Raw genomic sequence first — 24,729 nt, 5'->3', positions numbered from 1 at the left:
AACCACCAAAAATAAATAGACAGCATACTACTATCCCTGGAAGCTATGGTCTGCATCTTAACAATGCTTAAAGCCCCTCACACTGTCCACAGCCACAGGTCGAAAGTTTTTCCTTGCAATTCTGGGAGATCTGATCAGTGTTAGGGAGCTCAGGATGAAAATGACAAGATAGAGCAGTCAGAACTTGGCGGCCTTAAAACAAGTTCTGAGTGCTCTACACATTCTCCAAAGGAGACACAAGAAACCAAAGAGAAACAGACAGCATCTTTCTGTCCCCAGCAACTCCTGTGTGCATCCTAGCAGGGCTCAAATACTCTCTCACTGCCCACAGCCACAGGTCGAAAGTTTTTCCTTGCAATTCTGGGAGAGCTGACAAGTGTTTGGGAGCTCAGAATGCAAACGACAAGATAGAGCACTCAAAACTTGGGGGCCTTATAATAAGTTCTGAGTGCTCTACACATTCCCCAACGGAGACACAATTGACAGCACCTTTCTGTCCCCAACAGCTCCTCTGTACATTCTAGCAGGTCTGAGAGACCCTCACACTACTCAAGGTAACACGTCCAAATATTTTCCTTGCAATTCGGGGAAAGCTGACAAATGTGTGGTAGTTTAGGGTGCAAACGACAAGATAGAGCACTCAGAACTTGGAGGCCTTAAAACAAATTGTTTTAAGTGCTCTATACCTTCTCTAAATAACTGAAAAACCACCAAAGTCAAATAGACAGCCATATTCTGTCCCAAGAAACTCCAGTCTGCATTCTTGCGGACTGAAAGACCTTCACACTGTCCACAGTAACACTTACATTTTTTTCCTGACAATTCTGTGAGAGCTGAGGAGTGTTTGAGAGCTTAGTATGCAAAAGACAAGATAGAGCACTCAAAACTTGGGGCTTTAAAACAACTTCTGAGTGCTCTACTAATTCCCCAAAGAGACACAAGAAACCAAAGAGAAGTAGACAGCATCTTTCTGTCCCCAGCAGCACCTGTGTGCATCCTAGGATGGCTCAGACACCCTCTCGCTGTCCACAGCCACAGGTCCAATCTTTTTCCTTGCAATACTGGGAGAGCTGAGAAGTGTTTGGGAGCTCAGGATGCAAATGACAAGATAGAGCACTCTGAACTTTGGGGCCTTAAAACAATTCTCCTTTAAGGCCTCCAAGTTCTGAGTGCTCTAAACTTTCTCCAAAGGAGAGACAAGCCACCAAAGAGAAGTAAACAGCATCTTTCTATCACCAGCAGCTCCTGTGTGCATTGTAGCAGGGTTCATAGCCCATCTCGCTGTCTATAGCCACATGTTGAAATTTTCCTCACAATTTTCATAGAGCGACTAGTGTCTGGGAGTCAGCATGCAAATGACAAGATAGAGCACTCAGAACTTGGGGGTCTTAATACAATTCTATTTTAAGGCCCCCATGTTCTGAGTGCTCTATACTTTCCTCAAAGGTTAGACAAACCTCCAAAGCGAAATTGATACCATCTTTCTGTCCCCAGCAGCTCCTATTTGTGTTGTAGTAGTTCGAAAAGCCCCTAACACTATTCATTGTAAAGCGTCCAATTATTTTCCTCGCAATTCAGGGTGAGCTAACGAGTATTTGGACCTCAGGTTGTAAATGACAAGATAGAACACTCAGAACTTGGGGGTATTAAAACAAGTTCTCAGTGCTTTACAACTTTCCCAAAGGAAACACAAGCAACCAAAGAGAAATAGACAGCATCATTCTATCCCAAGAAACTCTGGTCTGCATTCTTGCAAGGCTGAAAGACCCTCACACTGTCCACAGTAAGAGGTCAAAATTTTTTCCTTGCAATTCTGGGAGAGCTGACAAGTGGTTGGGAGCTCAGGATATAAAATGAAAAGATAGAGCACTCAAAAAGGAATTGTTTCAAGACTCCCTTGTTCTGAGTGCTCTAAACCTTCCCCCAAAGGAGAGACAGGCCACCAAAGAGAAATAGACAGTATCCTTCTATCCCAGGCAGCTAGGATCTTCATCCAAGCAGGGCTTAAAGCCCCTCACACTGTCCACAGTAACAGGTCCCAATTTTTATCTTTGATTTCTTGGAGATCTCACCAGTGTTAGGGCAGGCAGGATGCAAACGTCAAGATAGAGCACTCAGAACTTGGCAGCCTTAAAACAAGTTCCGAGTGCTCTTCACGTTCCCTAAAGGAGACACAAGAAACCAAAGAGAAACATACAGTATCTTTCTGTCCCCAGCAGCTCCTGTGTGCATCTGAGCTGGGCTCAAACAACCTCTTGCTGTCCACAGCCACACGTCGAAATTTTTTCCTTGCAATTCTGGGAGAGCTGACCAGTGTTTGGGAGCTCAGTATGCAAACAACAAGATAGATCACTCAGAACTTGAGGGCCTTAAATGAATTTTGTTTTTCAAGCCCCCAAGGTCTGAGTGCTCTGAACCTTCTCCAAAGGAGAGACAAGCCACCAAAGAGAAGTAGACAGAATCTTTCGGTCCCCAGCAACTCCTGTGTGCATTGTAGCAGGGTTCAACTCCCCTCTTGCTGTCTATCACCACATGTCGAAATTTTTTCCTCACAATTTTCAGAGAGCTGACTAGGATGCAAATGACAAGATAGAGCACTCAGAACATGGGTCCTTAAATGAATTCTATTTTAAAGCCCCCAAGTTTGGAGTACTCTAAACATTCCCCAAAGGAGAGACTAGCCTCTAAAAGAAATTGACAGCAACTTTCTGTTGCCTGCAACTTCTCTGTACATTCTAGCAGGACCAAGAGACCCTCACACTACCAATTGTAACACGTCCAATTATTTTCCTTGCAATTAGGGGAGAGCTGACGAATGTGTGGTAGCTCCGGACGCAAACAAGAGAGAGCACTCAGAACTTAGGGGCCTTAAAACAAGTTCTGAGTGCTCTACACCTTCCCCAAACGAGAGAAAAACCACCAAAGTGAAATAGACAGCATCTTTCTGTCCCAAGAAACTCCGGTCTGCATTCTTGCAGGACTGAAAGACCCTCACACAGTTCACAATAACAGTTCCAAATTTTTTCCTTGCAATTCTGGGAGAGCTGATGAGTGTTTGGTAGCCTAGGATGCAAACAACAAGATAGAGCACTCAGAATTTGGGTGCCTTAAAACAAAATTGTTTTGAGTGGCCTACATCTTCCCCAAAGGAGAGACAAGCCTCCAATGAGAAATAGAGAGCATCTTTCTATCCCAAGAAATTCCAGTCTGCATCCTAGCAAGGCTGAAAACCTCTCACACGGTCCACAGTAAGAGGTCCAATCTTTTTCCTTGCAATTCTGGGAGAGCTGATCAGTGTTTGGATGCTCAGGATGCAAACGACAAGATAGAGCACTCAGAACATGGGGGCCTTAAAACAATTCTGTTTTAAAGACCCCAAGTTCTGAGTGCTCTACACCTTCCCCAAAGGAGAGACAAGCCACCAAAGAGAAAAGGACAACATCTTTCTGTCTCCAGCAGCTCCTGTGTGCATCCTAGCAGGGTTCAAAGCCCCTCTCACTGTCAACAGCCTCAGGTCGAATTTTTTTCCTCCCAATTTTGTGAGAGCTGAGGAGGGTTTGGGAGTTCAGGATGCAAACAACAAGATAGGGCACTCAGAACTTGGGTACCTTAAAGCAAAAGTTCTGAGTCCTCTACACTTTCCCAAAAGGAGACACAAGCCACCAAAGAGAAATAGACAGCATCCTTCTATCCCAGGCAGCTCCGGTCTGCATTCTAGCAGGGCTGAAATCCCCTCACACTGTCAAAAGTATCAGGTCCCATTTTTTTCTTGCTATTCTGGGAGGGCTGACCAGTGTTACAAAGCTCAGAATGCAAAAGACAAGATAGAGCACTCAGCACTTAAAACAAGTTCTGAGTGCTCTATGCATTCCTCAAGGATACAAGAAACCAAAGAGAAGTAGACAGCATCTTTCTGTCCTCAGCAGCTCCTGTGTGCATCCTAGCAGGGCTCAAACACCCTCTTGCTGTCCACAGCCACAGGTTGAAATTTTTTCCTTGCAATTCTGGGAGAGCTGAGGAGTTTTTGGAGCTCAGGATACAAATGTCAAGATAGATCACTCAGAACCTGAGGACTTTAAAAGAGAATTGTTTTAAGGCCCCAAAGTTCTGAGTGCTCTACACCTTCCCCAAAGGAGAGAAAAACAACAAAAGAGAAGTAGACAGCATCTTTCTGTCTTCAGCAGCTACTATGTGCATCCTAGCAGGGTTCAAAGCCCCTCTCACTGTCAACACCATAGGTCGAAAATTTTTCCTTGCAGTTTGGGAGAGCTGATAAATGTTTGGGAGCTCAGCATGCACACGACAAGATAGAGTACTGAGGAATTGAGGGCCTTAAAACAGAATTGTTTTAAGGGCCCAAAGCACTGAGTTCTCTACTCCTTCCCGAATTTAGAGACATGCCACCAAGTAGAAATAGACAGCGTCATTCTGTCCGAAGCAGCTGCGGTCCACATCGTAGCAGGGCTGAAAGCTCCTCATATGGGCCACAGTAACAGGTCCAAACTTTTTACCTGCAATTCTGGGAGAGCTGACCAGTGTTTGGGAGCTAAGGATGGAAACAACAAGATGGAGCACTCAGAATTTGGGGGCCTTGAACAATTTTGTTTGAAGGCCCAAAAGTTCTCAGTGCTCTACACCTTCCCCAAAGGAGAGTCAAACCTCCAAAGAGAAATTGAGAGAACCTTTCTGTCTCCAACAGCTCCTCTGTACATTCTAGCAGGACCGAGAGACCCTCACACGATCCATTATAACACGTCCAAATATTTTCCTCACAATTTAGGGAGAGCTGATGAATGTGCATTAACGCAGGATGCAAACAACAAGATAGAGCACTCAGAACCTGGGGGCCTTAGAACAAGTTCTGAGTGCTCTACACATTCTCCAAAGGAGGCACAAGAAACCAGAGAGAAATAGGCAACATCTTTCTGTCCCCAGCAGCTCCTGTGTGCTTCCTAGCAGGGCTCAAACACCCCCATGCTGTCCACAGGCAAAGGTCGAAATGTTTTCCTTGCAATTCTGGAAGAGCTGAGGAGGGTTTGGGAGCTCAGGATGCAAATGACAAGACAGAGAACTCAGAACTTGGGGGCCTTAAAATAAGGCCTTATTTTAAGGCCCCCAAGTTCTGACTGTTCTACACCTTCCCCAAAGGAGAGACAGCCACCAAAGAAAAATAGACAGTATCTTTCTATCCCAAGCAGCTCTGGTCTCTGTCCTAGCAGGGTGGAAAAGCCCTCATACTGACCACAGTAACAGATTCAATTTTTTTCCATGTAATTCTGGAGAGCTGACGAGTGTTTGGAACCTCAGGATGCAAATGACAAGGTAGAGCACTCAGAACTTGGGGACCTTAAAACAAAATTGAAACAATTTTGTTTTAAGGTCCCCAAGTTCTGAGTGCTCTACTCCATCCCCAATGTAGAGACAAGCTTGAAAAGAAATAGCATCTCTCTGTCCCCAGGAGTTCCTCATTCTAGCAGTAACAACAGCCCTTCACACAGCCCTTCCAAATACTGTTCTGGCAATTCCAGGAGAGCTGAAGAATATTTGGGAGCTCAGGAGGCAAACAACAAGATATAGCTTTCAGAATTGGGGGCTTGAAACAAAATTGTTTTCAGGCCCCCAAGTTAAAGTGCTCTACACCTTCCCCAAAAGAGAGACAAGCCACGAGAAATAGACAACATCTTTCTGTCCCCAGAAGCTGCAGTCTGCATCCTACCAGGACCAAAAGCCCTTCACATTGTCCACAGTAACATGTCCAATTATTTTCCTTGCAATTCTGGGAGAGCTGATGAGTGTTTGGGAGCTCAGGATGCAAATGACAAGATAGAGCACTAAGAACTTGGGGCCTTAAAACAAAATTGTTTTGGGCCACCATGTTCTGAGTGCTCTACACCTTCCCCAAAGGAGGAATAAGACACCAAAAAAAGAGACAGTATCTTTCTGTCCCCAGCAACTCCTGTGTGAATCCTAGCAGGGGCAAAAGCCCCTGATACTAGCCATGACCACCGATCAAAATTTTTTCCTCGCAATTCTGGGAGAGCTAACGAGTATTTGGGAGCTCAGGATGCAAATAACAAGACAGAGCACTTAGAACAATTTTGTTTTAAGGTCCCCAAGATCTGGTGCTCTTTTTCTTCCCCAAAGGACAGACAAGCCACCGAAGAGAAATAGACAGCATCTTTCTGTCCCCACTAACTTCTGTGTGCATCCTAGCAGAGCTGAAAGCCCTTCTAACTTTGCATAGCACTAAGCTGAATTTTTTTTCCTCCCAATTCTGGGAGAGCTGGCGAGTGTTTGGTAGCTTTGGATGCAAATGACAAGATAAGGAACTAGCAACTTGGGGGTCTACAAAGATTGTTTTATGACCCACAGTTTCTGAGTGTTCTACTCTTTCCATATATATACAGAATCTTTCCATCCAAACAATCTCCTGTGTGCAACCTAGCACCAATGAAAGCCCTTCTCACTGTCCATGGCCACAGGTCCAATTTTTTCTGCCCAATTCTGGGAGAGCTGACCAATGTTTGGGAGCTCAGGATGCAAACGACAAGAAACACTAGTTACTTGGGAGCCTTAAAAATTTTTTGTTTGAAGGACCCCAAGTTCTGAGTGCTCTACTCCTTACCCTTAGGACAGAGAAGCCACCAAAAAGAAATAGACAGCATCTTTCTGTCACAATCAGCTCCTGTGTGCATCCTAGCACCCACGAAAGGTGTTTTTGCACAGGTGAAAGCATGGTTGTGATGAGGATTGAGGGCTAAATTGGGCCTCAGTGTGCCAAAGTACACATTAGGCTGTAGACTCAGATTCCACATACATAATCCTGAAACTCGTACATTTTCTCCTCAAAGTGTTTACAGGCAGAGGCAGGCAATAGGCAACAAATGCTAGATATCCAGGAACCTAGTCGAAGACAAGTTGGACCTGATATGTCTGACAGGGAAAGAAAAAGTTAGGTATTGCTTTCTTCTTCCCTCCAAAGATCCTTATGAGAATGTTGACAGGACTCCAGTCTACAAGAACTGATTGGTTTCTGAGGTATAAAATGGAGGCTTAGTGTGGAGGTGCTGCCCTAGCCTGTGGAGAGCTCTGAACATAATACCACTGGAATTCACCAAAGCAAACGGAAATACATTGGAATGCCTGATAAAATGTCTGCAAGGTGTATATAGTGAAAACATAAACATGTGTCACACACCCCCTCACCCCCTCACAACCACATCCTATGCAGCACATAGCTGAAGGCTCAGTAAAGATTCAGTGCTGAGGATACAGGCCTGGGATGGACCTAGTGTTGCCAAGGTTGTGCTGATATGTACCAAGTTACCCAGCAGGAATGCATAGGCTGCTTTTCCTCATACATGTTCATTCCCCTCTCCAGGCTCTGGGATAAACATGACTGAAAGCACAGACACAAACTTGGTATAGCCAGACGCTGGTGGTTCATGCCTGTAATCTTAGATATTCACAAGGTTGAGACCTGAGGATCACAGTTCAAAGCCAGCCTAGGCAGGAAAGTCTGTGAAACTCTTATCTCCAATTAACCACCAGAAAACCAGAAGTGGTGTTGTGGATCAAGAGGTACAGCACTAGAGTTCAAGCCCCATGACTAACCAAAAAACAACCACAAAAAAAAACTTGGTACAGATTTATATATGAAGCTGGAGATGTAAGTTGGACTGAGTCCATGAAAGCAACTTCGGGGGAGGGAGTGTCAGTCAAGCCACTTCTATACTGAGCCATACACCCAAATGCACCACTCACAATTCCAAGTGTATGGACTCTACAGGTTATTGTCTGATACTCTGCACATTTTGCTCTCAAAGTCAGAGGAAATCAACACACAACAAAGGGCAGGCATACTGGAACTGCTCCACAGGTGTGGGATCCTGTACAGCTGACAGGCAAAGGACAAAACACAAAGTCACACTGAAGCTCCTTTCTAGAAAACTGATATATTGCCAGTCTAAAGGAACTGATTAGGTTAAGAGACATAAAGGGGTAAGGCTCAGTGTTGAGGTCCTTGCCTAGGTTGTGGGAAACCCTGTAACACAATACACTTTAATGTGACCAAAAAATAATTTAAATACAAACATAACTGCTGGGCACAAGTGGCTCACAACTGTAATCATAGGTACCCAGGAAGCTGAGATCAGAGGATCATGGTTCAAAGCCAGCCCAAGTAGGAAAGTCTGTGTGACATTCTTATCTCCAATGAACCACCAGGATACTAGAAGTGGCACTGGAGAGTGCTAGTACTGAGTGAAAGAGCTCCAAGAAAGCCCCCAAACCCTGAGTTCAAGCCCCAGAACTGACAAATTAATTACCAACTTTTTTCACACATCCCTCATCCCCCAATCCCATAGGCTCTGGAAATCACATGACCAAAAGCAGAGCTGAAAGTGCAGTGAAGACTCAGAGGCCGGGGTAGGGGCCTAGGGTCACCAAAGTTGTTCTGACAGGCACCAACTTAACAAGAAGGAAGGGATAGGCTGCTCTTCCTCAGACGCCTATACCCCCTTCTCCAGACCCCAGGACTGACATGACAGTATAGCTTAAAAACTTGATGCAGACTTGGAGAAAGACTAGTGGCCTGGGCAAGGTATGAGTTCATGAGAGCAAGCTCTGATGAGGTCCACCCATATGGGTCCATACACCGTGAACCTATATTCACGATTCCAGGCTCTCCACATTTTATCCTGACATTGTGTGTTTTTTCTCAAAGTACCCACAGTGACAAGAAAACAACATGCATCAAAGTCTAGATAAAAACGGCCAGGGCTGGCAAATCGGAGGAAGATGACGGAGAAGCTGGAGGCTAAACAAGCTCTCCCATAGAAAGCAGTTTTAGTGTTCCAGTGAACAGTCCTAGCCTAGAGAATCACACCAAGTGTGCCAGCACAGTACAGAGAGTATGGCCAGAGAGGGAAAATCCAGGCAAGGAGACAGATCTGAGCACTCGCCGGCAGCCACAACTGTGGCTGTGGTGGCAGTGGTGGTGGCCGTAGCCACCATAGCTACAACACAGAGAGTCTGGGACAAAGGCACCAAATGCAGCTGGCAAGCGGATTCTATTTAACACCAGCAAGAACTGACAAGAAGCAGATATCTTCATCCTGCAGATCACAGACCAGAGACAGCCCAGGAACCAACATTGGTAGCTTGAGTAGAACCCTGACATCCTCACTCTTTCTCAGGGTGCAGAGGAGGGAAGGCCACCCCTCCCCACCCCCACCATCTTTGATATTGAGAAAGGCCTGGCTGAGCAGCTAGCTCCAACTCAGGCTTTCAAAGAAAACAAAAGAATCATTTAGCAGGAACCTGACCTGACCTGCCAGGTTCAGCTCCACCCAGGGGAAAGTCACCCAGCCCAGGCAGAGGTGACTCCACCCCCTGACCAGTGTCTTCCTTCACTGGGTAAATAGAGCCAGAGGCTGCCCCTTCTTACAGCAGCCTAGACAGTCAATTGCAATTCAGTAAACATAAACCCTGAGAATGGCTCCAGGCTGGGCTCTGTGAGTGTCTCTGGAACTAACTCCTCAGGGAAAAGCTACTGTTTGCTGAAAGGCCTCAACTTTACGCAGAATCTAGCCTCATCATAGCATCTCCAAACTAGAGGAAACAACCATCTCCCTCTTTTGTGATACTCAAAGCAGATCTCCCTCCCACTGAACTAGCCTGGGAGGAGGATCACAAAATCCTGAGTAAATCAGAGCATTTTTCTGCCTACGTAAAACAAACTGACTTAAGAAACCAATCAAGCCACAGGAAAACCAAACTCCACAAGCAGACCAGAGACTCAACCAAGAGACTGGTTAGGATGCAAGTGAGATATAGGATCTTCCGATTCCCCCTCCCCCCACCCCCAAGAACACTTTTGTTGTACCTTTTTTTAAAATTTTTAATTTTTTTAATTAAAAATTGTTTTCTATTAATCTTTTTTTTCTCGCATAATTTTTATTTTAGGTGTGTGTGTGTGTGTGTGTGTGTGTGTGTGTGTGTTTTATTCTCTACTGACCTTTTGGTAAATTTTTTCTTTTTTTCTCCTTTTTTCATTCTTTTTTTCATTTTTCTTCTTTCCTTCTTTTTTGCATGACTTAACTGCTGTTGTGCTCATCCTCAGATAAATAACTGTCATCGATTATTAGACCTTATCCCCATTGTGTACGTACTTAACTCAAAAATTTATTACTCAATTCAAAACCTCTTAGGCTTAACAGGCCCATATCAAGCATTAAAATAGAAACAGCAATAAGAGACCTTCCATCCAAGAAAAGCCAGGCACCAGATGGATTTACAACGGAATTCTACAAGGCCTTCAAAGCAGAGCTCACACCAACTGTTCAATGAAATTGAAAGAGAAAGTTCACTACCGAACTCATTCTATGAAGCCATCATAACCCTCATCCCAAAACCAGGGAGGAACTCATCAAAGAAAGAGAACTATAGACCCATTTCTTTGATGAACATTGATGCAAAACTTTTCAACAAAATTTTGACCAATCGACTTCAACATCCAAAAAAATCATAGACCACGATAAACAAGATTCATTTCAGGGATGCAAAGCTGGTTTCAATATATGCAATATAATTCATCACATCACAAGAGCAAGGATAAGAACCACATGGTTATCTCAATAGATGCAGAAAAAGCATTTGACAAGATCCAACACCCCTTTATGATTAAGGTTTTGGAAAAATTAGGAATCCAGGGAACATTCCTCAATACAATAAAGGCTGTATATGACAACCCTACAGCCAGCATTATACTCAAAGCTGAAAAACTAAAGCCATTTACTCTTAACTCAGCAATGAGTCAAGGATGACTACTCTTTCTACTTCTCTTCAATTTAGTATTAGAATGACTAGCTACAGCAATAAGAGAAGATGCAAACATAAAAGGGATCCAAATAGGGAATGATGAATAAAACTCTCCCTGCTTGCAGATGATATGATCTTTTATTTAGAGAATCCCACGGACTCCACTCCCAAATTACTCAAGCTGATTCAAAACTTTGGCAAAGTAGCAGGGTATAAAATTAACCCCCCAAAATCAATGGCTTTTCTGTATGCCAACAATGAGAAAAGTGTGGCTGAAATCAAGAAAGCAACTACATTTGTAACAGCCTCACAAAAAATAAAATACCTAGGAATTAACTTAACCAAAGAAGTGAAGGACCTCTATGATGAAAACTTTAAAAACTTGAAAAAGGAAATCAAAACAGAACTTAGAAAGTGGCAAAAACTCCCATGCTCCTGCATTGGTAGGATAAACCTCGTGAGAATGGCAATAGTCCACAAGGCAATCTACAAATTCAATGCGATACCTATCAATATTCCAACCTCATTCTTCAAGGAAATAGAAGAGGCAATCCAAAAATTCATATGGAACAATAAAAGATCATGAATAGCAAAAATGATCCTTAACAGAGAGAACAGTGTTGGAGGAATATCAATACTAATTTCAAACTCTACTACAATGCCATAGTAATCAAAACAGCTTGTACTGGCACAAGAACAGACATCAGGACTAATGGAATCGAATTGAAAACCCATAATTGCACCTACAGACCTATAGCCATCAAATATTCGATAAGGGAGCTAAAAAAAATAGAATGGAAGCAAGACAGCCTCTTCAGTAAATGATACTGGCAAAATTGATTAACTACTTGTAGAAAACTAAAGCTAAATCCTTATATATCACCCTGCACCAGAATCAACTCCAAATGGATCAAAGACCTCAGAGTCAAAGCAGACACTCTGAAAACATTACAGAATGGAATAGGAGAAACCCTAGGTCTCCTTGGCGCAGGCCAAAATTTTCTTAATAGAGACCCAGAAACACAACAAATCAAAGAAAGGTGGGACAAATGGGGTTGCATGAAATTGCAGAGCTTCTGCATGGCAAAGTACATAGCTAGCAAGATCAATAGAAAGCCCACGGATTGGGAGAAGATCTTCACTAGCCATACAATGGACAAGGGTCTCATATCTAAAATATATCTGGAACTCAAAAAATTAAATCCCCAACAACAAATCCTCAAAAATACAACTGCCCAATAAATAAGTGGGCTAAAGGCTTAAAGAGAAACTTCTCTGAAGAGGAAAGAAGGATGGCCAATAGACACATGAAGAAATACCCAACCTCTCTAGCCATAAAAGAAATGCAAATCAAAACAACATTGAGCTACCACCTCATCCAAGATAGTATGGCTATAATCCAGAACTCTAATAACAACAGACGCTCAAGGGGATGTGGACAGAAGAGAACCCTATTGCATTGTTGGTGGGAGTGTAAACTTGTTCAACCACTTTGGAAAGTAGTATGGAGGTTCCTTGAAAGACTGCAGATAGAGCTCACTTATGACCCAGCAATCCTACTTTTGGGCATTTACCCCAATGATCACAAACAAGACCATACTAAAGCTACCTGCACAACTATGTTTATTGCAGCTTTATTTACCATAGATAAGATATGGAACCAACCCGATGACCCTCAGTAGATGAATGGATCAAGAAAATGTGGTATATATACACAATGGAGTTCTATGCCTCCATTGGAAAGAATGACATTGCCCCATTTGTTAGGGAATGGAAAGTCTTTCAAAAAATTAATTGAGTGTAGTAAGCTAGGCCCAAAGAAATATAGGTCCCATGGTTTCCCTTATTTATAATAACTAGTATATGTCTGAGACAAGCAGAAAAGGTCAGAAATGTTGATGTTAGGTGAAATGAACCACAAGATAAGTATTCAAATTTTTTTGTTGCTATTATTTCTAACATCCTTATAAAATGATATCTTGATGCTTTGTATGTCCCTCGCTGATGGCATAACCCTGCTTTCATTGTATTTGATGTTGGTATAATTTGTGGAATGGAAGGGCAAAAACAAACCGTTTAAATAGGGATACAGGTGGACCCATTGCAACAATGAGATGTACAGGTCATTATGTTGAAAAATGCACTTTATAACTTTGGTCGGGGTTGGGGGGGGGGGGAGATGGGAAGGGATGAGAAGAGAAAACAAAGAAGGAGGCAACAATGCTTGATAAGAAATGTACTCATTACCTTGCCATGTAATTGTAATCCCTCTGTATAATATTTTCACAATAAAAAATTTAAAAAAGGGCCAGGAGCTGAATTGCTTGCCTAGCTGGTGGGAGGCCATGGGACACAATACCACTGGAATTCACCAAAAAAGAAACAGAATACTTTTGTATGCCTAATAAAATGCATATCAAACCTGTATGATGAAAACAAAATTCTTTTTGTGCTGGTCCTGGGTCTTGGACTCAGGGCCTATTATTAGAGATAAAGAGCCTCAAGGACGTTTCTGTCTAGGCTGGGTTCAAACTGCAATCCTCAGATCTTCACCTCCTAAGTAGCTAGGAAATCAGGTAGGAACCACTGGGACCTGGCAAACACATTTTCCACAGACCCCTCACACCCTAGTCCTCTATGTTCTCCAAAGCAAGATTTGTTGAGGTCCACCCACCCCATCCTACATCCGACATTCACCATACCAAGCTTCTGAACTCTTCCCATTTTCTCTTTACAGCACCTGAAGTCAAGAGAAGTCTCTATAGAACAAAGGATCAGCATCCTGCAGCCTCTCTGCAGCTGAGTGGGATCTGGAGTATGGCTGAGAAGAAAAAGAAAAAGCCATCTAGACAACACTGTCTGCTCCCACCTTCTGCTACCCCCATCCCCCAGCTCCTAATGAGACAGATCTCAAGCCAGGCCTGAGGCAATGATGGTTTACTTGTAATAAGGCTGGGAGAGATTTCTCCAGGCACAAAGAAAGATAACAAAGGAGTTTTATTAGTGGGTCTGCTACTTCCCTGTCCTGAACTCTGTCAGAACTAGGAACAGCTGCAATCTACAAGTGGCAGACTTTTGTTTTTTTCTTTTCCCCTCCTTCCCACAGGTGTCAGTTCTCTGCAGGCCACTCAGCTCCCCACCAGCCTCTTCAGCTGTCTGCTGGCCTTTCTTCCTTTCAACTTCCGCGAGGGTCTCAGAAGCCCCTTCCCCGGCCCCTCAGCCGAGACCCTCAGGCCTAGAAGCCCCTCCGCTGCCCCGCCCTCAGCCACCCTCTGCACCACCCTCCCAGCAAGATGTACCTCTCTTGGAGTTCTGTCTTCTGGGTCTAAATCTCTCTTCTGGTGCCTCTCCCTGGGCTTTTTCTTCTCTCTACACCCAGAACTTGGCCTTGCTATGCGGTGGCCCAACCCCCTATTCAGCAGCAGGCACCTCTTTTCTGGTGGCCTATCCAGTGGCCTGCCACTCTACCTGCAGCCCCACCTCCTATCCGGTGGCCCACCCCTCTACCTGGCAGTATGTCCCCCTATCTGGCAGCCCTGCCCCCCCTATTCAAGGACCTACCCCACTGTGCAGTGGCCGACCCCCTATCTGGCAGCTCTGCCCCCTATGATATGGCTCACCCCTATCTGTTGGCCCCACTCCCTATCGAGCAGTCTCGCCCCCTACCCAGTGGCCCACCCCTAAGCCACCCACTGCCTCACCCCTGTGACACCACCTTGTCCACAGGGTGGAGAGGTGGGTTGTGGCAGAGACTTCAGCCTGGTGTGCCCTATGGTTCTCACTGACTGTGACCCGCCCAGCTTGAGGGAGACCCAGGGATGCAGCAACCCTTCACGTCCACAGTCCAGACAGAATTCCTTGTGGATAAGACCTAGAGGCCTGACAGTGAATGTCCCACAGTTCCCCACCCCAGGCCTCCCTGGGGATGTGGAAGAATGCAGTGAACACTGAACAGACAGAGCAGACACGGATCCTGATCCAGCCTGGACAGGGAACCCGAGACCCCGCCCTAGATGCAGATTCCCAGTCTGCCTGGACTGGGAACAGGCTCTGACATGAAGCAGGCCTGGACAGGGAGCATGGTCCCACTCAAAGCAGAGCTCCAGCAGGCCCAGAGAAGGCATGGGCCTCAAAGGGGACTCGGACTCAAAGGGGTCCCAGGAACCAGTCTGGACCTGGAGTAGAAGCAGACTTTGAGCAGGCCCAACTCGAAGCAGGCTCAGACTGGTCCATGGAGGCTGGTCCAGGGAGGCTGGTTGGGGAGGCCAGGCAGGGACTGGAACTGGAGCCCAGCTGAGAGGCAGGGCTGTCGCTGACCAAGGCCCATCACAGAATGGAGGTGAGGCAGTTAGGGCTGTTGGCATTGACAGGCTCTGTGCTGGGAAGGATGCAGGAGCAGGGCTGGAAGTGGCCTGGGAGGAGCAGGAGATGGGCTGGAAGTGGCTGGGGCTGCAGCCTTTTAAGGGGGGCAGGTCAGCGGCAGTGCATACCTTGGGGGTTATGGGGCTCTGTGGGACTCAGGACCATCCCAGATTACACCCATCACTGGCCCCACTGCAGCAGCCCCAACCCCAGGACCCTGGACTGCTGGCTACCTGCTGACACCCCATTCCCGCCCCCACACCTGCCCCTCCTTTCCTCCTCCCCTCCCCAACCCTCCTCGACCTTCCCCCACCCCTCCCTGCATTGCTCCACTCCTCCTCCTAGACTGTAGCTGCAACTACTTCCTTCTGCCCAGGACACAGGAAAACTTGAAGTCCTGAGGAAGTGTCCCAATGCCTCAGTGCCCTGAAACAAACTGGCCTCTGTGTGGTCCTGCTCAAACTTCAGTGCCCCGAACCTCAGAGCAGTCTCATTCCAGCTCTCACTCAATTCTCACAGTGTCAGCTCAAGCCAGCAGTCAGGGCCAGCAGTAATCTGCTGGGTGCCAGGAAGGAGATGGGGCCTCAGAGGAGCCACCAGGTTAACAGGGAGGTAGAGGCTGCTGCCAGAGGCAGGAACGTTGTAATGGGTTGTGTTCCCAAAGTTCATATATGGATGCTCTCATCACCTGGTACCTATGAATGTGATCTTATATGGAAATGAGCTCTTGGCAGGAGATCAACTCCAGTTTCTGTTGTTACTGTGCCCCTAAAAGGGTGAAATTGGGTCTCAGAAATGCACCCATGGATGATCCTTTGTAGAGACTTCGCTCTGCTCTTACAGGTTCAGAAGCTGAGAGAAGACCTAGAGCACACCGTGCCTTGTACCTCCTGAGGGAATGTGGCCAAGAAGACACTGATTCCATACCACTGGACTGCAAAGCTGTGAACACAGATCTCTAAACCACAAAATCTGCAGTGGTGTATCAGAGCCACACTAGGGAAATAACACACAAATGTTCTGCTCTTTTATTTTGTTGGTTGTGGGCCTGAACTCTGGGCCTGGGCACTGTCCTTCCACTCTGCATCTCAAGGTTAGCACTCTACAAGGTGAGCCACAGCATCACTTCCAGCTTTTTCTGCTTATGTGGTGCTGAGGAATCGAGCCGAGGGCCTCATGCATGCAAGGCAAGCACTCCACCATTAAGCCACCTTCTCTGCCCTCAAACATCACTCTTAACAAAAAAAATCTTACCTAAACCATTAACATTGTAAAAAATAAACTTAAGAACAGGGGCTGGGAAGGTGGCTCAGTGGTAGAGCGCTTGCCTTGCATGCCTGAGGCCCTGAGTTCGATTCCTCAGCACCACATAAGCAAAATCAAAAAAGCCGGAAGTGGCGCTGTGGCTCAAGTGGTAGAGCGCTGGCCTTGAGCTGAAGAGCTGAGGGACAGCGCCCAGGCCCAGAGTTCAAGCCCCACGACCGGACCCAAAAAAAAAAAAAAAAGAAGAGCTGGATCATACATACTTTCCTCTATCAGTTCCAGTATTTAATATTTAATGAGTATCATGACAAAACCACCAGAATTTAGATACTCTGTGTGTGTAAGACTGTTATATACTCTGAAGATCAAGCCTCTATTACCATTTTGCTAAAAAAAAATGTGTTTTCAGATATTGATGAACAAAATAACGCAGACATAATTCATCTCCAGAAGTCTACCTTAGCATATAAAGTGTTTTTTATTTAGAATAGTAAAAATGGAAAAAGAGAAATTAAATCATCATAAAAAAACAGATGCAGAAAATTCACAGGACCACGTTAGCCAACTTGAACTTTTGAAAACATGGACACCTCATTCCCACTGTTACTCGAAGTCTCTGGTTAGGCAATTCTGATGAAGATGAGGAACAAGATGAAAAAAGTGTAGAGTGGTATCCATTGCAAAAAACAAACGGAGAAGGATCCAAGCAAATTGCTTCTTTAGGCTGCTGAAAATAATCGAGTACATTTTTTTGTTTTAAGAAGGCAAAGACCATCACATAGTAGGAGATCCATTTGGTTTTATAGGTAGAAGATTTTTTCCCCAACCCATCCCCAACCCCCATTTGAACCATATCTTTAAGCTTACACAATATTTGAACCTCTAGTGTCTTGTTTTTGAAGTTGCCATCACAATGTTTGCCTGTTTATTCAGGTTAATGAGAATCAAATGAAGCAAAGTACAAAAAAGCACATATTAAGGCTTAATATTTTTAAGGTTAATTACAAACCTCATAAGCAGTTGTCTTATCATGTATTTTTAAATCCTTTATATTTCAAATTATTATCTTCTAGTTAAATATCATTTAAGATAGGGAGGATGTTAACACCTAATACCAGTCCTCACATATCCCTACAAGGAAAATAAAAGCATTTTACATTTGTAGACCTTTTTAATGTGCACTGCAATATATTAGAGATTCATAGATCAAACTGAAAACCATTTCCTAAAACATGTTTATAAAGTTGTATTTCAAAGGAATTGAGCCCTTTAATCCCTGAATTTTCTTCTTCTTATTTTATTCTTCTGTTAAGAGAAGTTTCATTTTTTAACTTTTATATGTCATGTATATTGGTATAGTAATCCTTTCATAAAATATGAATCACTATTTTTGCAGATGAATATTATTAAATATAGTTGTAGTCTGTATTGTTTCTCTCTGGTAAGACTTTGAGAAATAGTCCCTAATTGAAACTTAAATAAATACATGATTTGATATTAGATAATTACATTCAAAATAATTAACACATGTTCATTACTTGTCCTCTTCTCCAAATACAGAAATCATAAATTGTTTTTATTTTAAAGTCATCTGATAACCAATTTGGGGGGTTTGGTTTGTTTGTTTTTACCTGTCTAAAGCCACAAGTCAGGCTAGGAAAGTAGCTCAGTGGTAGAGTACTTGTATTGCATGAATGAGACCCTGGGTTCAATTCATCAGCACCACAGAAGCAGAAAAAGCTGGAAGGGGCACTGTGGCTCAAGTGGTAGACCGCTAGCCTTGAGCTGAAGAGCTGAGGGACAGTACCTAGGCCCAGAGTTCAGGCCCCACGACCAGAATAAAAAAGCCACAAGTCAGTTTAATTTTCTTTTTTGCTTTGAGTTGAATTATATACATGCATATATATATGTGTGTGTGTGTGTGTGTGTATCTTTCTTTATCAGTGCAAGGACTTCTTCCTGAAAAGGCTGCTCATGTGAATACTAGGAATGATGATGAGTATACCCCTCTTCATCAGGAAGCAGACGGTGGATGCTTAGACATTGTCCATGAGTTGGTGGCTCAAGTGGCAGATATTCATGCAATAATAACTGTGGATGGGTGGGCGGCTCTTCACAGTGCTTGTAAGTGGAATAACACCAGAGTTGCTTCTTTCTTACTTCATCATGATGGAGATATCAAGGCCTCTTGACTCCCTTGCCTCTTGCTGCTGGGAATAGAGATACCAGAGATACTCTGGATCTCCTTCTGATGAGCCATTATATCAAACCAGGCCTGAAGAACAACCTGGAAGAAACTGCATTTAATACTGCCAGAAGGACAAGCATGTATCAATCACTACCTCTTTGAAGTTGTGGAAAGCTGTACAAATTCTTCTCTGAAGTCTTAATGATTTGGTTAATTTTCTTAACTTTCTAAAATGCCAGTCCAACCTTTGTGTCAGATACAAAATATTTTCACAATAAAAAGTAGACATCAGTCTCTTACTGTAAAACTTCATGGGTTCTCATGGTATTTTTCCAAGTGAATTGCCTGACTTTGATGTCAAAACATATTCAAGAGTTGTTTGGATACATCTTCAATGATTTCTGTAGAGTTTGTGATTTTTTAAAATTAAAAATACTTTTAACTTGTCTGTTGAAATGAGTATTACAAAAACTAAAGATATTTCTGGTACTGGTCTGAACAAAAGTGTATTTTAAAGTAATATTCTACATCTTGAGTCTTCATTGAATATTCAGTGTATAAGCTTATATTTTTATCAATCAAGGTAATTCAGAATTTAAAACTCTTTTAAAATGTAGTGATACACTTATCTATCTTCTTTATGTTGCTTTCATTTTATACCAGAAAACTAAATATTATTATTGATCTTAATGTTTACAAGTTTGAAATAATTTGGGAGTTCTGGGTGCTAACAAAAAGATAGAACACTCAGATCTTGGAGACCTTAAAACAATTCTGTTTTAAGGCCCCCAAGTTGTAGTGCTTTACACCTTCCCCAGAGGATAGACAAGCCATCAAAGGGAAATAGACAGTATCTTTCTGACTCCAGCAGCACCAGTCTGCATCCTACCAGGTCCAAAAGCCCCTTAGAGTGTCCACAGGAACAGATTGAAATTATTTCCTTGCAATTCTGGGAGATCTGAAGAGTTTTTGGGACCTCAGGATGCAAACGACAAGATAGAGCACTCAGAAAATTATTTTAAGGCCCCCAAGTTCTTAGTGCTCTACACTTTGACAAATGAGAGACAACCCACCAAACAGAAACAGACAGCATCTTTCTATCCCCTGTTGATTCTGTGTGCATCCAAGCAGGGTCAAGCGACTCTCGCTGCCACAGCTACATGTCGAAATTTGATCTTCACAATTTTGGAAGAGCTGAAGAGTGTTTGCGAGCTCAGGATACAAATGACAAGATAGAGCACTCAGTACCTGGGGACCTTACAACAGAATTGTTTTAAGGTCCTCAAGTTCTGTGTGCTCTACACCTTCCTCAAAGGACAGACAAGGCACCAAAGAGAAATTGACAGCATCTTTCTATTCCCAGCAGCTCAGGTCTGCATCCTAGCAGGGTTGAAAGCCCTTACACTGTCCACAGTAACACATCCTACTACGAACCAGCTCGGCCAGAGCACTGGGACCGATGGGACAGGGATCTCGGGATAGGTGGGCAAGGAGTTGGCGAAGTGACACTCAGACACAGACTCAAAAGAGTTGCATCTGAGTGTGTCTTTATTGAGGAGAATTAACATCTTTATACAGTCTGTGATTGTGACATAGATTCTTTGTTTATTTAAGCACATAATTAATTTTTAAGAAAAGCAAAGCATTGATGGATTACATGAAAATTGATGACTATCCCACCAACTGTTTAAGCTAAGTGGTGCGAGACAAGTCTAGCATATAGTTTAATAGAATGCATCATCTATTCAGCCTTTTTATGTTTAAAAATTAACAAACCTAAGACAGGGCTGTACTTATATTGTACTCTTTATTTTTTCCATATATTTTCAAGTCCCTTTGAAACCATCCTAAAAACCACTTCCAGGTTGAGTCAGGCATTCTCCGTTTTCTATCATTTTAATCCCAATATTTGTTCACATAAATTTCTAATTGTTATTTTAAACTATCTTATTGTTATTTTGAGAATAAACACCATAATGGTCTAGATCTACCTAATCTTTGCATAAAATCTAATGAGTTCCAAAATACCCTTTTTCCTTTTACATTAATTCATCTATTTTCATCTTTATAAGCTCCTGTATAAGGCAATGGTTCATCGGTCGGTTCAGGAAATGTGATATCACTAACTTTATATTTTGTGGGAGACCACCATCAATTCCTTATAATGTAAGCTGGGCTAAACTTAATCATAACTGTTGGGGGAATCTTTCTTTTCATTTTATTATCATGGGTCCCTTTTTCTAGAACTCTCTGAGCTTCTGGTACAATCCATCTAGCTTAGTTTAATTCATTAATTCTGCCTGTTGTAACATATCTGGAAATTTTAAGTTTCTGTATTTACTATGAATGAGCCGCAAAACTGCTTGTGAACCTGTAGGAGTTTCTGGAGGAAGCATGACATCAGATGATAGATTGATTGGGGCATTGCCCATATTTAATCTTTGGTCCTAGTCTTTATTATTCAGAGAAGCTGTCTCTATTGGACTGGAAAGAAACAACATGCTCTGTTTGTGGATCAATAGAAAAATAGCCAAAATGAGAATAAAGGCAACGAATGAACAGCCAAGAAGAATATAGTAAGAATAAAGGTGGAGGCTATAAAGATGCAGCCAAGTGTATGGGAAGCCTTGAACCAACACCCCCTTCCTGCAGGCATGCTTCCTTGAAGCTCTTTGTCTAACGCGATCTCTTACACAGACTTCGCAAGAGGTGGCGTGGCAACATCCAAATTTTTTTCTTGCAATTTTGGGAGAGATGATGAGTGTTTGGAGCAAAGGATACAAAAGACAAGACAGAGCACTCTGAACAAAATTGTTTTAAGACCTCCTAGTTCTGAATGCTCTACACCTTCCACAAAGGAGAGACAAGCCACCAAAAGAGATATAGACAGCATCTTTCTGTCCCCATCTGCTACTGTGTGCCTCCCAGCAGGGCTCAAAGCCCCTTTTGGTGTCCAGAGCCACATGTCCAAATTGTTTCCTCCCAATTTTGGGAGAGTTGATTAGTTTTTGGAGCTCGGGATGCAAACAACAAGAGAGAGCACTCAGAATTTGGGGGCCTTAGCCCACCCGCCCTCGGTGCCCTCACCATGGACCTTCATCTGCAAGACCTCGACTTCTGGGCCGGCCTCCACCGCCAGATCCCGGGGCTGCTGTAATGGGACATGGGCAAAGACCCCTTCCAGACCTTCACCACCATGCACCTGCCCCTAGCCGAGCAGAAACTTGCCAAATACAATCTCAGAATAGTTGAACCACCAGTATTGCCTCTGGATAAAAAGTATGAGGCTGATGAAGATGACCCAGATATCGAGCCCAACCTGTGGATGTGGGTAAATCCCAACATCGTGTACCCACCTGGCAAGATGCAGGTCAAAGAAGTTAAGTGGGCATGTCCATCGAGCCTGGCTCTCACCTCCCAGTGATCTGTGAAGAAGGAAGAGGACAGCTGCTCAGAGGCTACAGAGGAGCAATCGCAGCAGCCTTCCTCTAGCTTGTGGTCACCTTGTGAGAAGTCAAAGCTGAGCCCAGCTGCTTCCCTTCCCCCTTGGCCCTGAGAGCTTGTGGAAGAGGAGGCAGCCCAGCACCAGGATGACAGCTTCTCTGTGGCCCTTGCATCTGCTCATCTAGGACCACCCTCCAGAGTTGGATGCTCCGGCAACCCATCAGCTCAGAGGGCAGGCTCTGGACCCGGCCCCCTCAATGACTTCCACCTAATTGCCCTGGCACTAAGAAACAATGCCTTCTGTGGCTTCAACGTGCAGCAGATCTACAGCTTCACTCGACACTTCCCCTTCTTCCAGATGGCTCCTGAAGGCTTGAAGAACACGGCCTGTCACAATCTCTGCTCCCAAGACAAAACTTTGAGAAAGTGCCTATCAATATGAACGTGGAGGTTGGCACGTGGCCTCAATCCTGCCTCTGGAAGCTGATGGAGGAGGAACACCGCCACTTTCTGGAAGAGGCCGGTGTCTTGGCTTCCACTAGGACGGAACACATCCAACAGTGCATGAACCAGCGAGATATGATACCCTTCCTCTTTGACATTTAAGAAGCATGAGTTCCAAATGGCTTATTAAAGTTTCTCTGCATTAAAAAAAAAAGAATTTGGGGGCCTTAAAGCAATTTTGTTTTCAGGCCCCCAACTTCTGGGTGCTCTACACCCTCCCCAAGGAGAGACAAGCCTCCAAAGAAAAGTAGACAGTATGTTTCTGTCCACAGCAGCTCTTCTGTGCAGCCTAGCAGAGCTCAAAGACCCTCTCGCTCTCCACAGCTACAGGTCGAAATTTTTTCCTGCCAAGTTTGCGATAGCTCACAAGTGATTGGGAGCTCAGGATTGAAATGACAAGATAGAGCATTCAGAATTTGGGGGCCTAAAACAAAATTGTTTTTAGGACCCAATATCATTTTTTTTATTGTGAGAATACCATAACAGAGAAGTTACAATTACATGGGCAAGATTTCTTATCAAGAATTGTTGCCTCCTCTTTGTTTCCCCTTCCCATTCTTTTCCATACTTCCCCTTACCCGCTCTTCGACCCCCACCCCACCAAAGTTGTAAAGTGCGGTTTTTCAACATAAAGACTTGTATATCTCATTGTTGCAATGGGTTCACCTGTATTCCTAGTTAAACGATTTGTTTTTGCCCTTCTCCTCCACAAATTAAACCAATATCAAATACAGTGAAAGCAGGGGTTATACCGTGGGGGAGGGACATACAAAGCAACAAAGAAATCATCTTATAAATACGTTGAAAACAATTGCATGAAAGAAAAAAGAAACATTTGAATACTTATCGTGGGGGTTCATTTCCCTAAGATCCACTTATCTGACTTTTTCTGCTTGACTCAGACATATACTAGTTATTGCAAATAAGGGAAACCATGGGACCTATGTTTATTTGGGCTTGGCTTACTTCACTTAATATAATTTTTTCCAAGCCTTTCCATTTCCTAAAAAATGGGGAAATGTCATTCTTTCAGATGGAGGCATAAAATTCCATTGTGTACATATACACCACATTTTCTTTATCCATTCATCTACTGAGGAGCATCTGGGTTGGTTCCAGATCTTAGCTATGGCAAATAATGCTGCAATAAACATAGTTGTGCTGGTAGCTTTAGTGTGGTCTTGTTTGAAAACATCTGGGTAAATGCCCAAAAGTGGGATTGCTGGGGCATAGGGGAGATCTATGTGAAGACTTTTGAGGAACCTCCATAATGTTTTCCAAAGTGGTTGAACAAGTATACACTCCCACCAATTATGCAGTAAGGTTCCCTTCTGTCCACATCTCCTCCTGCATCTGTTGTTGTTAGAGTTCTTGATTTTTGCCATTCTAACTGGAGTGAGGTGGTATCTCAATGTTGTTTTGATTTGCATTTCTTTTATGGCTAGGGAGGTTGAGCATTTCTTCATGTGTCTATTGGCCATCCTTCTTTCTTCTTCAGAGAAGTTTCTCTTTAAGTCATTAGCCCACTTATTTATTGGGCAGTTGTTTCTTTGAGGATTGGTTGTTCGGGGATTTAATTTTTTGAGTTCCAAGAATATTTTAGATATGAGACCCTTGTCTGTTGTATGGCTAGTGAATATCTTCTCCTAATACGTGGGCTTTCTATTGATCTTGCTAGCTATGTCCTTTGCCATGCCGAAGCTCTGCAACTTCATGCAATCCCATTTGTCCAACCTTTCTTTGATTTGTTGTGTTTCCGGGTCTCTATTAAGAAAATTTTGGCCTGCGCCAAGGAGACCTAGGGTTTCTCCTATTCCATCCTGTAAGGTTTTCAGAGTGTCTGCTTTGACTCTGAAGTCTTTGATCCATTCGGAGTTGATTCTGGTGCAGGGTGATATATAAGGATCTAGCTTTAGTTTTCTACAAGTAGTTAACCAATTTTGCCAGCACCATTTAGTGAAGAGGCTGTCTTTCTTCCATTCTATTTTTTTAGCTCCCTTATCGAAGATAAGATGGCTGTAGGTTCATTTCTGGGTTTTCAATTCTATTCTTTAGTCCTGAGGTCTGTTCTTATGCCAGTACCAAGCTGTTTTGATTACTATGGCTTTATAGTAGAGTTTGAAATTTGGTATTGATATTCCACCAGC

At 43.7% G+C, this 24,729-nt stretch overlaps 1 pseudogene; it reads left to right on the top strand.

The window, feature by feature from the left end:
- The first annotated feature begins 21,797 nt into the window (after nucleotides 1-21,797).
- LOC122126960 lies at nucleotides 21,798-22,684 on the top strand (annotated as a pseudogene).
- Nucleotides 22,685-24,729: the final 2,045 nt, after the last annotated feature.

Source organism: Dipodomys spectabilis, unplaced genomic scaffold (assembly GCF_019054845.1).
Source record: "Dipodomys spectabilis isolate Male_0828 unplaced genomic scaffold, ASM1905484v1 ptg000294l, whole genome shotgun sequence".
Classification (NCBI taxonomy): Eukaryota; Metazoa; Chordata; class Mammalia; order Rodentia; family Heteromyidae; genus Dipodomys; species Dipodomys spectabilis.
Note: the sequence above shows the minus strand (reverse complement) of the source record. Positions and strands in the feature narration are given on the sequence as shown.